This window comes from Rhododendron vialii, chromosome 13a (assembly GCF_030253575.1).
Source record: "Rhododendron vialii isolate Sample 1 chromosome 13a, ASM3025357v1".
In the NCBI taxonomy this organism is placed as follows: Eukaryota; Viridiplantae; Streptophyta; class Magnoliopsida; order Ericales; family Ericaceae; genus Rhododendron; species Rhododendron vialii.
In genome coordinates, this window is record NC_080569.1 from 14,296,241 (window position 1) to 14,308,345 (window position 12,105).

At 37.0% G+C, this 12,105-nt stretch overlaps 1 long non-coding RNA gene across 1 annotated transcript in view; it reads left to right on the forward strand.

Annotated features, from left to right (window-relative positions):
• The window catches only part of LOC131313243 (uncharacterized), a 31,702-nt gene extending 19,966 nt beyond the window's left edge, over positions 1 to 11,736 (forward strand). The window contains exon 11 of the long non-coding RNA XR_009196134.1: positions 11,682 to 11,736. This is a non-coding gene — a long non-coding RNA (uncharacterized LOC131313243). The remainder of the gene's footprint in view (positions 1 to 11,681) is intronic.
• The last annotated feature ends 369 nt before the right edge of the window (positions 11,737 to 12,105 follow it).

A 12,105-nucleotide genomic window follows, 5' to 3' on the forward strand; every position in this document is an offset into this window, starting at 1 on the left:
ATAGCTTGACTTTATGAATAACAACATTTATGGACAACAAGCAATTATATTGCAAACACCCTGTGTGAATGTCATAAGTTCTATCGCATATATACAATATAGATTTTGGAACCTGCATGCTTACTTTACTTTTCAAGGTTTAGGTACACACAGGATGCTACTTTGCTTTAGTTTCTATTTGGCCCACAAAGTAATTATTAACTTGCTACTGCTTGCAGTCAATGGAACAAGGTGATCCAACATGGATTGGGTACATTTAAGCCAAATTTTTTTGTTGGGGTGGTATGATTTCTACCCTTGTCAGTGCCTTAAGCCTTTTTTGTGAGATATAATATCTAGTTTGCTCATCGAATACCTACTTTTCGGCTCTCCCCATGGCATTTTGTGTTATTTTTTCCTCTGTTGCAGAATATGAATTTCTTGAATTACCTCCTATAAATGTGTCCTATGGTCATAACTATGAGTCTATGCCTATTAAATTTTCAACGTGCCCTTTGCCAAGTTCTTTCATGATTTTAGGATGAATTTGGGTTGGATCTTTGACATATTGTTACACACATCTGGCTATTGCTAATTTTCTTTTAGGCTTATCATCTTGAAGGAATATATTTGCATATTTCTATAAAAGAAAAAATGTGACTAGTATGAATTAAGTTTTTAGTGGCTCTTTATGGCCCCGTTTGTTTCGATGTAAAATATGTTACATGTATAATAATTTTTGAACTTTTTTTAGGTGTTTGGTATCTTCTTAAATATGGTGCTATGAACTTTGTTGAAAAAATGTCCCATGAGGAACATCGAAGGTGATCAGTGAAATTGGTGCATGGGGCCCACCACTGTATCTGCGGAGACGCACATGTTAGAGAGAAATTAAGGAGGGGGAGAGAGAAATGTCACGTGGTTGGAAGTATATATTGGAGTGATAATTATAGTCCTTGTATGTATGCAATGCTGTAATCGTCGACGGGAAAATGACTTGCCAAGATTTCAGCCTTAAATCATTTTACGCTGGCTTGGGCCAAAATCTTTTACTGCGGGAAAAGTTTTTCCCATTAATGTGCTACCAAACAACAAAAGTTAGGAATATACTTTAGGGGAAAACATTTTCACCCCAAACAAACAGAGCCTATGTGTTGAAATGGGAGATACAGTTTCCAAAGTATGGTAAAGGGCAAAGAGACACCAATGAGTATAGACTAGCACTTTTTTTATTGGAAATAGAACAGGGATAAAAGAGAAGTACATTAAAATGCTTATGCTGCAATTACATTTGAGGTGCTCCTTTTTTTTTTTGAAAAGAATTTTTATTTGTGCTTCTTGAACACGCAAATATCAGATCATTCCAACCGGACTTCAAGTTTCTTCAGAGCATTATGTTCCACACTTTATTAGTTCTGGCTATAACTACGTTACACTTGAAATGATTACTTCATTTTTCTGTCCAAAGGAGATTCAGGCAGTTACTTTTCAAGCATTATTTTTCTATGTTATTTCCTCCAAGAGATCAATGATCATGGGGGCTGCTTTTGTTGTTTGTAATGGCATTGACCAGATGAATTTTTCCTTTTACAGTCAGTTGTTGTGCTATGTGAATCTCAGTTTTTTCAGAATGTTATGCATGTTAGTTTCAGGCTAAGATCAACTTTGGTTAATTCTCTCTCCAATTACAATGTTATAGATATATGTAAATATATATGGGTTGTGTTTGCATATCTCCTACAGTTTTGTTTGCTTTTCTTTCAACTAACGTTTTTCCTTTTCTGCACTAGCATTACTTGTTCTAATAATAGACTTTAGAGTGCATGCATAACCAATACTAAACTCAGAATGCTTCTTTTTTCTCTCTTTTCCTTTCCTCCATCTTTCGGGCTTCAACTTACCTCTGTGTTTTGAACTTAGGAAAAGGAAGATAGAAGAAGGGAAAGAGTTTTAAAGGCAAAAGCAATAACTTTTCTTTGTTTGGTTTTCAAGGGGAAAGGAAAGGAAAATAAATTTATGTTGTTTGGTTGAAAGAAAAAAAGGAAAGAAGACGTTACCTAATTTAACAAAGAAATGAGGAAGGAAAGAGGAAAGGATAAGAGGTGATAGTTCGAATGAACTAAACATGAAAGGAAAGATAACTTTTGTTTCCCCTTCCTTCTCTTGGTTCTAAACACAACATAAATTTGCAAAATGGGCTATGTGTTTTGTTAAAGCATCCAACTCAAAATCAATTGGAAATGAGTGGAGAGGCCACCTAGGCTCATGTACTAGTTTTGGAGGAGATAATTAACCGATGTGGGACAAACTCCAACACTCACCCGTCACGTGCGACCATCAATTCGCACGTGGAGAGGTAAACAAATGATCCATTACACATGGATCACAACAACGGTGCACTCATGACACAAATAGGGGGAAGAAATTCTCCAAAACCCTAGCTCTGATACTACGTTAAAGCATCCAACTTCAAACCAATTGGCAATGAGTGGAAAGGCCGCCTAGGCTCGTATATTAGCTTTGGAGGAGATAATTAACTGTTGTTGGACAAACTCCAACATGTTTCTTCTAGCATACGCTAGAAAGTACGAACACGTCTACCGACCTCACTTATCCGTGTACAACACGTGTTGATGATGAACATGTTTGATTACTTGTCTAATGAATTTATCATATTTCTTTTAGTTAGACACATTAAAATTTCTTTGACGTTTATATGAAATCATAACCTACCTCTATAATACAAATACAATTCGCATTTGACGTTTCACGATGTGTCTGTGTCCTAATTTTTTGGAGAAATGACGTGTACGTGTGTATGTGTCGTGTCTGTATCCCATATTTGTGTTCATGCTTCTTAGAGGATACGTAGTGATTAGGTGGAGTTGTGGTAGAATCATGTTCTTCATTCAATTTACATCTTTTGGTCACCTGATTATCGATTTTCTTCTAGACTCTGATAGGAATTGACCTGGTTTTTAAGCATGTCTTATTGCAAATTTAAAACGTTGATTTTAATTGAAAAAACTTTGGATGGAGGAAACTGAATGATACAATAGAAAAGTCAATGACCAAGAAAAGGTGAAATAAAAGTTGCAAAGATGAATAATGAGGAGTTAAAATCAGCTGATATAATCTTATTGCGGGGAGGGTTTGTTATCCTACCGTTTATGATAATGAGTTTCCGCTTGCCAATTTTTGCTCGATTTTTCCATTTAAGTCCCTCAATTGGGCAGCCTCAAGTCAAGGCTGGAGGCTGGGGGTAATTCCGTCAATTTGCTCGGTTCTGTCTTTGTAATTAGGAGTGTCTTGGGGGGCAGTTGAGCATGTGCCATTGCCTTTTTGAGTAAACGTGGTTTTCTCCGGTTCAAGTATTTTCATCCACTTTACTCTCTCCCCCTGAAATACACGCCACCTTTCACCACCATTCTTCTCTTCACTAGGGCATTGCTCTCTCTCTCTCTCAACACCATCAAACAACTGAGAATCTCACTGGCACAGCTGACCAAGGCCATCTTCAGAAAACTGAGAACCAAGTCGAGAACAAGGTACGTATTATTCAGATCTGTTATAATATCTTTTTTAGATCACTCGATTCTGATTTCCTTCGGGGGGGTTTCTTTTTTCAAATGTGTTTTGATTGCAAAAATCCAACATGGGCATCCATTGGGTACGGGAACTTATGGTGCATCGATTGCTCAGCCGGACATCAGAGACAGCTTCGTCATGTGATTTTGAATTGCACTTGCGATGTGGCTTATGATGCTCGTTGTAGAGAGAGAAGGAAGTGATGGAGGCCATGGCTGGGTTTTGGAGGAGGAGGAGGAGCCCCTTCGATCGTAATAGCGATCATCTTTGTTGGTAAGTTATCTCATTCTCAACAACTGTTTCAATATAAAAATTGATGAAAGTTTTGTTAAGGTAATATTGTTACTGATTTTGGCAAGAAAAACCGATGTGGTGTTCGGAAGGTATTTTGCTGGCTACCGATTTTGGCAAGTGAAACTGGTGCGGTGTTCGGAAGGTATGTCAGACTTTTGAATGTTTTGGAAAATTTGAAAGATTGGAATGTAATGCTTATTCTACCTATCTTCAAATGAGAAAAGTAAATTTTGAGATGATGGGGTATTTTGGTGGATATGATAAATAGTGCCAGATATTGATCAGTTTAGTTTCGATTCGTATGTTTTGAGAAGTGCCTTTAGGCACGGGTAATCTTTTTTTTTTTTTTTTCCCCCTGAACGTGGCACGGGTAATCTGTTATTTTATAGTGTATGTAATTTTGACCTGAGGGAGACTGCATTAGTAAGAAATGGTTGAATATACATATTTGAAATATAGGGTTCTCTAATTTGCAAATTCATTTGTTATTTTACAGTGTATGTAATTTTTTCTAACGTTATGTTGATGTTTGTTAGCCCCCTTGAATTAGCCCGAGCTGTTCTAACTTCGTTTCATACACCATGTCAGATTGCTGAAATGTTCGAGAATTAAAGGTTTTACAAATGGACAAACAATGACATTGTAGTTTTGATTGCCTGTTTTTCGATCTCTTATATTGCATATTCAGCCATTAAGTATTGGGGTTTCAAAATCATTATCTACCTCAGTCCTCCTTGACTAGTGAAAAACAGACCATTTGGGGTTCTTTATTATTTGTCTCAGATATATGCGTATCGTAGTCCCTCTAGAAAATTATAAGTATGTAGACGAACTGATATCTACAAGTACAGTATCATCTAATGAATTGTTATTAATTTACCTTTTGTTACATTGGCCCGCATTATGTTTTTTTGCAGTATCCAAGATCCAAGATCACTGTCAAAATTGATGGTGTGAAAAACTTTACTTATGGAGAATTGGCTCTGGCGACTAACAATTTTGATGGCTCTGCTCAAGTTGGACAAGGAGGGTATGGGAAGGTCTATAAAGGTACTCTTGCTGACGGCACTGTTGTGGCCATAAAAGAAGCACAAGAAGGATAGGGTCTAGAAGTAGCAATTAAGGATTTGCTCTCCTTTGTTGAGCACAGATACCATGTAAGCCATCTGCACAGTAATATGAATCCCGCAACCATTTGATAGCAAGGGGAAGTGAGGGTAAAAACCATGCTGTTTTCAAAATTCCCAACTCCACTCTCCTGCTATTGTCATTTTCTTCGAAGACCAGTTCTCCATCTATGGTGTGCCTACCTATGAAATCAAAACTCATGATTTAAGGGCATGCACCCGAGCAAAATGAGGCAAAAAAGATGGTGATTTAAAGGATGTTCAACACAAGTCAGTTGTAGATGAAAATGTGCTCACGCATCTACTAATAAAATGAGTGTGCATTCCAAGCAGTTTAAGGTCATTCATAAGATCACATTTAAACCCAGAGGCTTGTGTTCAACTCTTGCCAGCAACCTTTGTTTTCCCCAATACATGTGGCTTTGTGAGTGGCTTGTGGGTGTTTTGGTTTATATACCTCATAGGGATAGGTCAAAAGTGATCCTGCCTGATGAGTGCACATAAGAAATTTAGCTTCCTTATGCACCTCTTAATTGATTATCCCATCCTCATGATTTCTTCTCTGTTTCTTCTTGCATGTGTCTATGGGTTTTTTTTTTCCCATTCCCTCTTGCTTTTTTGCAAGTGAAAAAAATTGTGGCAACCAATTTTGCGCGGACTCAAACATGAACATGAAAATTCGAAATAACTAGAGACATGGTCAAAACGTATTTTTCATACTTACATGAAAAAAAATTAATAATATTGGTTTAACAGAACAAGGCCTGTTCTCACCGTGAATTTATATATAGCATATATGGAGGGAGTTGACATGCCTGTTCTGGTCGTACCTCTCATCGATAGAGACGAGATTGTGTCTTCAAGAAGATTGTGGGGGGGGGGGGGGGGGTGGGGTGGGGGTTGTGTTCAATCTGATTAAGAGGAGATAGTGTTACATCTGGCCAAGATTTAGGTATTGCAAAGGTCTCCCCTTTAGGTAACTCGTGTAGATTTAACCTTTTGATGCATATGTGTTTCAAGTGATAAGGGGTAAACTAAGTGACATGATGGAGCAACTGCAGGCTTTTGTTTTTACACATAGAGTTCCATACTTTGGTGCTTCCAGACATTGATGTGTGTTGGCAGGAAGTTTAGTTAGATTTCAGTTTACTTTGCTACTCCGTTGATTATTGAGACTTATCCGTTTTGAACTTATTCCTTGATTTTTGGTTGCTTTTTCTGATATTCTAGGCTTTTGTTCCTGCACATAGAGTTCCATACTTTGGTGCTTCGAGACGTTGATGTGTGTTGGCTTATTAATGGTAGGAAGTTTAGTTAGATTTCAGTTTACTTTGCTACCCCGTTGATTATTGAGACATATCCGTTTTGAACTTGTTCCTTAATTTTTGGGTGCATTTTCTGATATTCCAAGTTAGTACATTTTGGCCAAAAATAATAGTGTTTGTTATTTTTTCCTAATTGTTTACTCAAAACAAAACCAGTAATTTCTTTTAAGTAAAATTGTGAAATGGTTTGTTGTAGGGCTCAACATTCTTAAACTTTTGTGAACCACTTGTGGCCATGCACGTTTCTGACTCATTTAGGGCTCGCTAAGAATGTTGGCAAGGATAATTACACAGTAATGCGGAATTGGACTTGACTAGAAGTTTCAGTATGCGAGTACCATGGCTACTTCCATAAACCTATTGTTATTGTGCAGGACATTAGTCATGTATTGAAGGCGTTCTCTTTTTTAAACTAAAAAATGGTGGGTTAAGGAGGGAGGCTAGAGGGATGTTGAATCAAAAGGTACTATGCCATTAGTTTTGAACATTCCAGTTTTGTTGTCTCCTTATTTTCTGAAAGTTGACTTCACTTACATTCGATATGTTAGCAAATTTTACTTTAAGTCTTGATAAACTAGGATGACATGCATGTTACACAATTCCTACACTTTTTAACAAGGTTTTGAATTGGTATCATTTTTTCAAGATCGAGCAATTAGGAACACAACCGCAACGGAATTATTTTACGACTACATAAGAAGCTGCTCTCTCTCCTTACTATCTCAAATCTTTGGTTATAAAGGATGGGTATTATCTATATTGTTGTGGCCTAAGTATCGGAAAAGTTATGTTATCTATCGATTACTCTCTTACGTTAGGTTGATTATGTTTACTCTTTTTTTTTAGCAATATAATTTATCGAGGGCACTTAGTGAACTTGACCGGTTGACACTGTATGTGCTTGTTGTGGGTCACTTTGAGACCACGTCACATGTGCTATTGAACTCTAATATAGTAGTGAAAGCTTGGTTGTTGTCCCCTTTTCGCTCCAGACTTGAGCATATTGAGAACAAATTGTTTGGTGATATTTGGAGGCAATTGGGATCGAGTTATGAGGGAGAGGGTAGAACGAAATTGCCGGGCTTGTTTGCTATAATCTGTTAGAACTTAGAACCACGGGCAAATTCTAGCAAGAATGTATGGATGAGCTCAGGATGGATTTGTTGAACTCTGTAGGGTGCATGTGAAGGAACCACTAGCAACCAGGAAAACAAGTTGAAGCTTTTGGGAATGTAGGAGCAACATTAATTCAAAGTCGTCTTTGTTCTGCCCAACCGCTACACGTGTTGGGGAATTTTCATCTAATTTGAGCTTGCTAATGAAGTTTGGAGTTGTCAAAGCTGGAACATTTGAAAGACATGATGTGTATGATGTGAAATTCCATCTGTCTGTCTGTCTGTGGTTTTGTGGCTATTTATGTTTTGTTTTATCAGCTAATTAGTGCTAAATGGATGATTTATTATGTGGATACATGGGTTCTTTTTTTTCCTTGGTTGAAATGAAGTGACCATATGTTCCAAGTCTGTGATTTGGTCGTTAAAACATTCCAGGTCAAACTTGTGTCATGATAGGTATCTTTTATTATGTAATTCTGCCTAAATGGATGGTTCGAGAATTTTTCATTTTACTTCATCGTCCTTCATCCAAATTCGGAGAAGTTTTCATTTTCTCCGTCATCATTTGGGTAAGTTTACGCTATATTTTTTTTGTTCGGATAGACGCCAAAATAACGCTTGTTTCCGCTAAAAATACCAAAAATACCATTTAGACCAAAAAGTTGTCTTGAATAGTGGGTATTTTTAGGTAAAAATATTGAAACTATAGTTTAGACAATGGCATGAACTTGACCTATCGTATCCCCTATTTGTAAGAGCTTCCATCAACAGGCAAAGAAATCAAAGCTGACTTTATCTATACAATACAGACACACATGACTATATCTATGTTTACATCCCTATCTTCACTTGCACTTGTAGAATGTATAGACAGACTTTTGTTACTTTCTCTTTCTGAACAAGTATTTTGGGAACAAATGAAAGCAAGGTTACCGAGGAGCAAAGCTGAGAAGGAAATGGTTGGCCGATTGGGTATCAAGAAACAATGACGCTGTGCAGAGCTGGCCAATCTACGTGGCCGGTGTCTCTCTATTGGTGGTTCATCAATTGCGAAGTTTCGAGCAACGCTGATGCTGGTAGGTAAAAGTAATAACCTTTGCTTCTTTAGTTACTTGCTAATTGTGTATACTATATACTACTACATGTTACACACAGAGTGAGGAGATGGTGACTGGGGTACGAAATTCTGTTTGTGTTTGTGGATAGAATAAACTTTCTTTCGAAATTTCAATTTGGTTGTTGGAACATATTTAATTGGGAACCCAGATTACTTCATTCTCTACTACAAAGCCCAATTCAACTTCACAATCATGTTTTCATTTCCGGGTAGCCTTTGATTGAATATTTTAATTTTGCAGGTTTCGTTTTATGAGTTCTGATTCAAAACTGGTGTGTGTTTGTGTTGGACTGCATTGATAACATAGACACGAAGATAGGACACAGTATTTGTTCGCAGTGAGTATTATCATCCTCGAATGCTTACCGAAAATGACTACTTGGCTCAACCTTTTTTACGGTTATAGTTACGTTCAGAAGTTTAGGGTCATAATTGGTTGCTGAAGTGAGATGTGTGTGTATGCTTGCGTGTGTGCATGCGTGCTTGTGTGTGATAGGCGCATGTATGGTTGTTTGCGAATTGCCATGTTTAATTTTTTTTAGCAAGAGCGCATAATAGCATTAGTGGACATAGGGTTTGAAAAATTTTTACACTTGCAGAGGTCTTTCATTGTACCTTGAATGATGCATTTTGAGGATTTATAGGTTGGAACTCGTGAATGATTAGTTTTCAGCAGAAAAATACTTTGAAGTCCCTACATTCTAGTTAAAAAGTTGTCTATCATGAGTTCAAATACCTTGTGAATAGAGGTTTTTCTTTTCAATTTACGATTTCTTGATTCATAATGTGTAATAGGTGGCACTTTTTGCAGCATGTATGCGTAGGGGCTTCAAAGTTCTGTCTGTAACGGGAGATGGCGCGAAAACTGACCCTATAAAAATCCGTGTGGTTGATTTGAGAGTCTACAAATGACCCACTATCTGTAATTTTTTTTGTGTGCATGATTTACTTTCTAATACTTTAGGATCATGTATCTAACTACTATAAACTTTACTACATTCGCGTTACTTTAGCATTTGTAAATAAGGTATGCATTGTAAATCTACATGTAAATCAGCTAGACTCTTGTCACTTTACTCAATCGATGTCATACACCTTTCCTCTTCAACAGGCATGACATTCGTGCCTTGCTCGTGGCCGGACCTTGTTTATTAGAAGAGAAAGGTCCTCCTTGAAAAAAGTAAATCACCTCGTTTACTTAAAAAAGAACTTCACTGAAATTGTTGTCCTCTCAATTTCTGAAGCAGTAATAATCAATAGCCATCTTACTAGTTGCAGTGTTATCCCCCACTTTTAGATGTCTACGAAATTTTGGTCAACCCTGATGGCCTGATGGTTGGCAATAATGGCAAGGATAAATGAATATCTTTCTCTGGAATGCTATGATTTCTTGCCAATTTGAAAGCATTGACTTAATACTTTTTCCTCTATAGGTGGCTGCTGTATTTCGGAAATTCGCAAGGCTCACGCACGAGAGTCGCAAGAAGTTCCCGTCATGGAAGATAAACGAATTTGATGACAATAGATGGTAATGAACTTCAAGCATGCTATATTAAATTTTTTTGCTCATGAATCACAAATAGACAGACACGATTGCACCCGATAATAAGTGTATATTTTTTTAGATTTCATATCATCTAAATTTGTGGTAACTAGAAGTACTCAATTTGAAGGCGATTTTGCAATTTCAGTAAATGGTTTGTGCTATTCCTGTGCTCTCTGTGCTACCTAAGATAAATATATCATGTTGACCATTATGAGACGGGGCAAATTGCTAAATCCAATTTGTTAGAACTTTCCCTAAGGATGACCCAAAAGTAAGGGCATTATTTAGAAAGTGCATAGCAATTGTCCCTTTTATTAGAGTTTGCCTGTCAATTAGAAAGGACTCGTATTTTTTCAATTTTATGGATGCAACTTGGTAATTTTCACTGTATAGTTTCTTATTTTAAGACGGCAATTGGTTGGTGTTTCAAACAAAATGTCGAGGTTTCTTTTTTTGAAAGAAAGTTTTGACACAATGTATTAGAGTACAAATTATTTTTGTTAAAGGCTGGAAAAAAAAAACTGCAATGTGCAGCTATGCTTTAGTTAGAAATTTCCATTGGAAAGCAATGGATCTTCTGGTATGTGGCTTTGCTGATTTCTGCAGCTGATATTGATGCCTACTGTGTCTGCCATATTTTTTTTTTCTTTTCTTTCTGTTTTTTGTTTCTTGCATTTGCCTAGATTGAACAGTAACATTATATGTCCTCGCTTTCATCAAATATGGCAACAACTTCATGATTTATGGTTAGCTTCATTTCGAATCACCATTGCTATGGTCCTTCTTTACCTGTAACTTGGTGTGGCATCACTTCTTGGTTCACTAATGTTAGTTCTAATATTTTGGAGAAGAAAGGATCTTGTCTGGACCTCAGACTTTAGACTTCCTTTGGTGATGCTTTTGAAGGGTGATGATTTACAGTATAGTGGGAACTTTGTGGTTAATGTTTTAGATAGGCAGCACAAGCTGCGGGATGTGTTTGGCAGCATTGTTCTGTACTTTGTTTAGTGCTCATGAGTTTTGACTTTTTGTGACTTTTTCTTCGTTTTTTATGTTGTTTTTCTCTAAACTCTTAATTTATCTTGTGGGAATAGACATTTATCATTAGCAAAATGAGAATACTATCAAAGGAAGGACTGCAATGTACTGATAAGAGAGGTTGGCTAATGAATGAAATTTTGGCTGCCATGGACACTGTGAAGTATACTGCCATCTTTGCTTGGATTGTCTGGATCTTATACACAGTTAGAATGTTAGGAGTGATTATCTGATTTAATGCTAAACAAATGCAGATGTTATGCGTGGGAGGAGAGTTTCCAATCCAAAGTTCACGGCATGAGGAAGGATGAATTCTCATGGTTTTAGAAAGCACAACTATTGTCAGCGGTATGACATAATCATAATCTTGGAAACCATCTCTTGGTGTTATTGCTTTCAGAGACACCACCATAACTTTATCTAGTAAGAAATGCACAAAGACATACTAGAACCTAAGACGTCTTGCAACCTGAGCTATGATACAATGTTAGGTTACCAGTTGTCCCAAAAGGATAGGGTCATGCTAACACCACCACGGAGGGCTATAATTAGCTAAGGATGATGCGGAGATAGCTAAAACCCCAATGCTCATTTCACATGCTTACAACAATTTTCTATACATGTTTCAAACATTGGCATACACTTGCAGGCTATCGTTGAAAAAGTTCCATTGAAACAAACAATATTCAATTATTCAGTGAGATTGAGAAGGCTTGCCCTCCCCATTGCATTTTGGCCACAAATACATCTACTATTGACCTCAACATAGTAGGAGAAAAGACCATCTCTCATGATCGCATTGTTGGGGCACATTTGGTGTACACTTTATACTTCTTGACCTCCAAAACATTTTTGAGGACCTTACAGTTTTGTTATTCTCCTTGGAAGCAAAGGATGGAAGAAATCTTCAAATCACCAAAAACAAATGAATGTAACAAAATTTGATTCAATGTGTCCTCGGAAGAAGGGTCTTTTT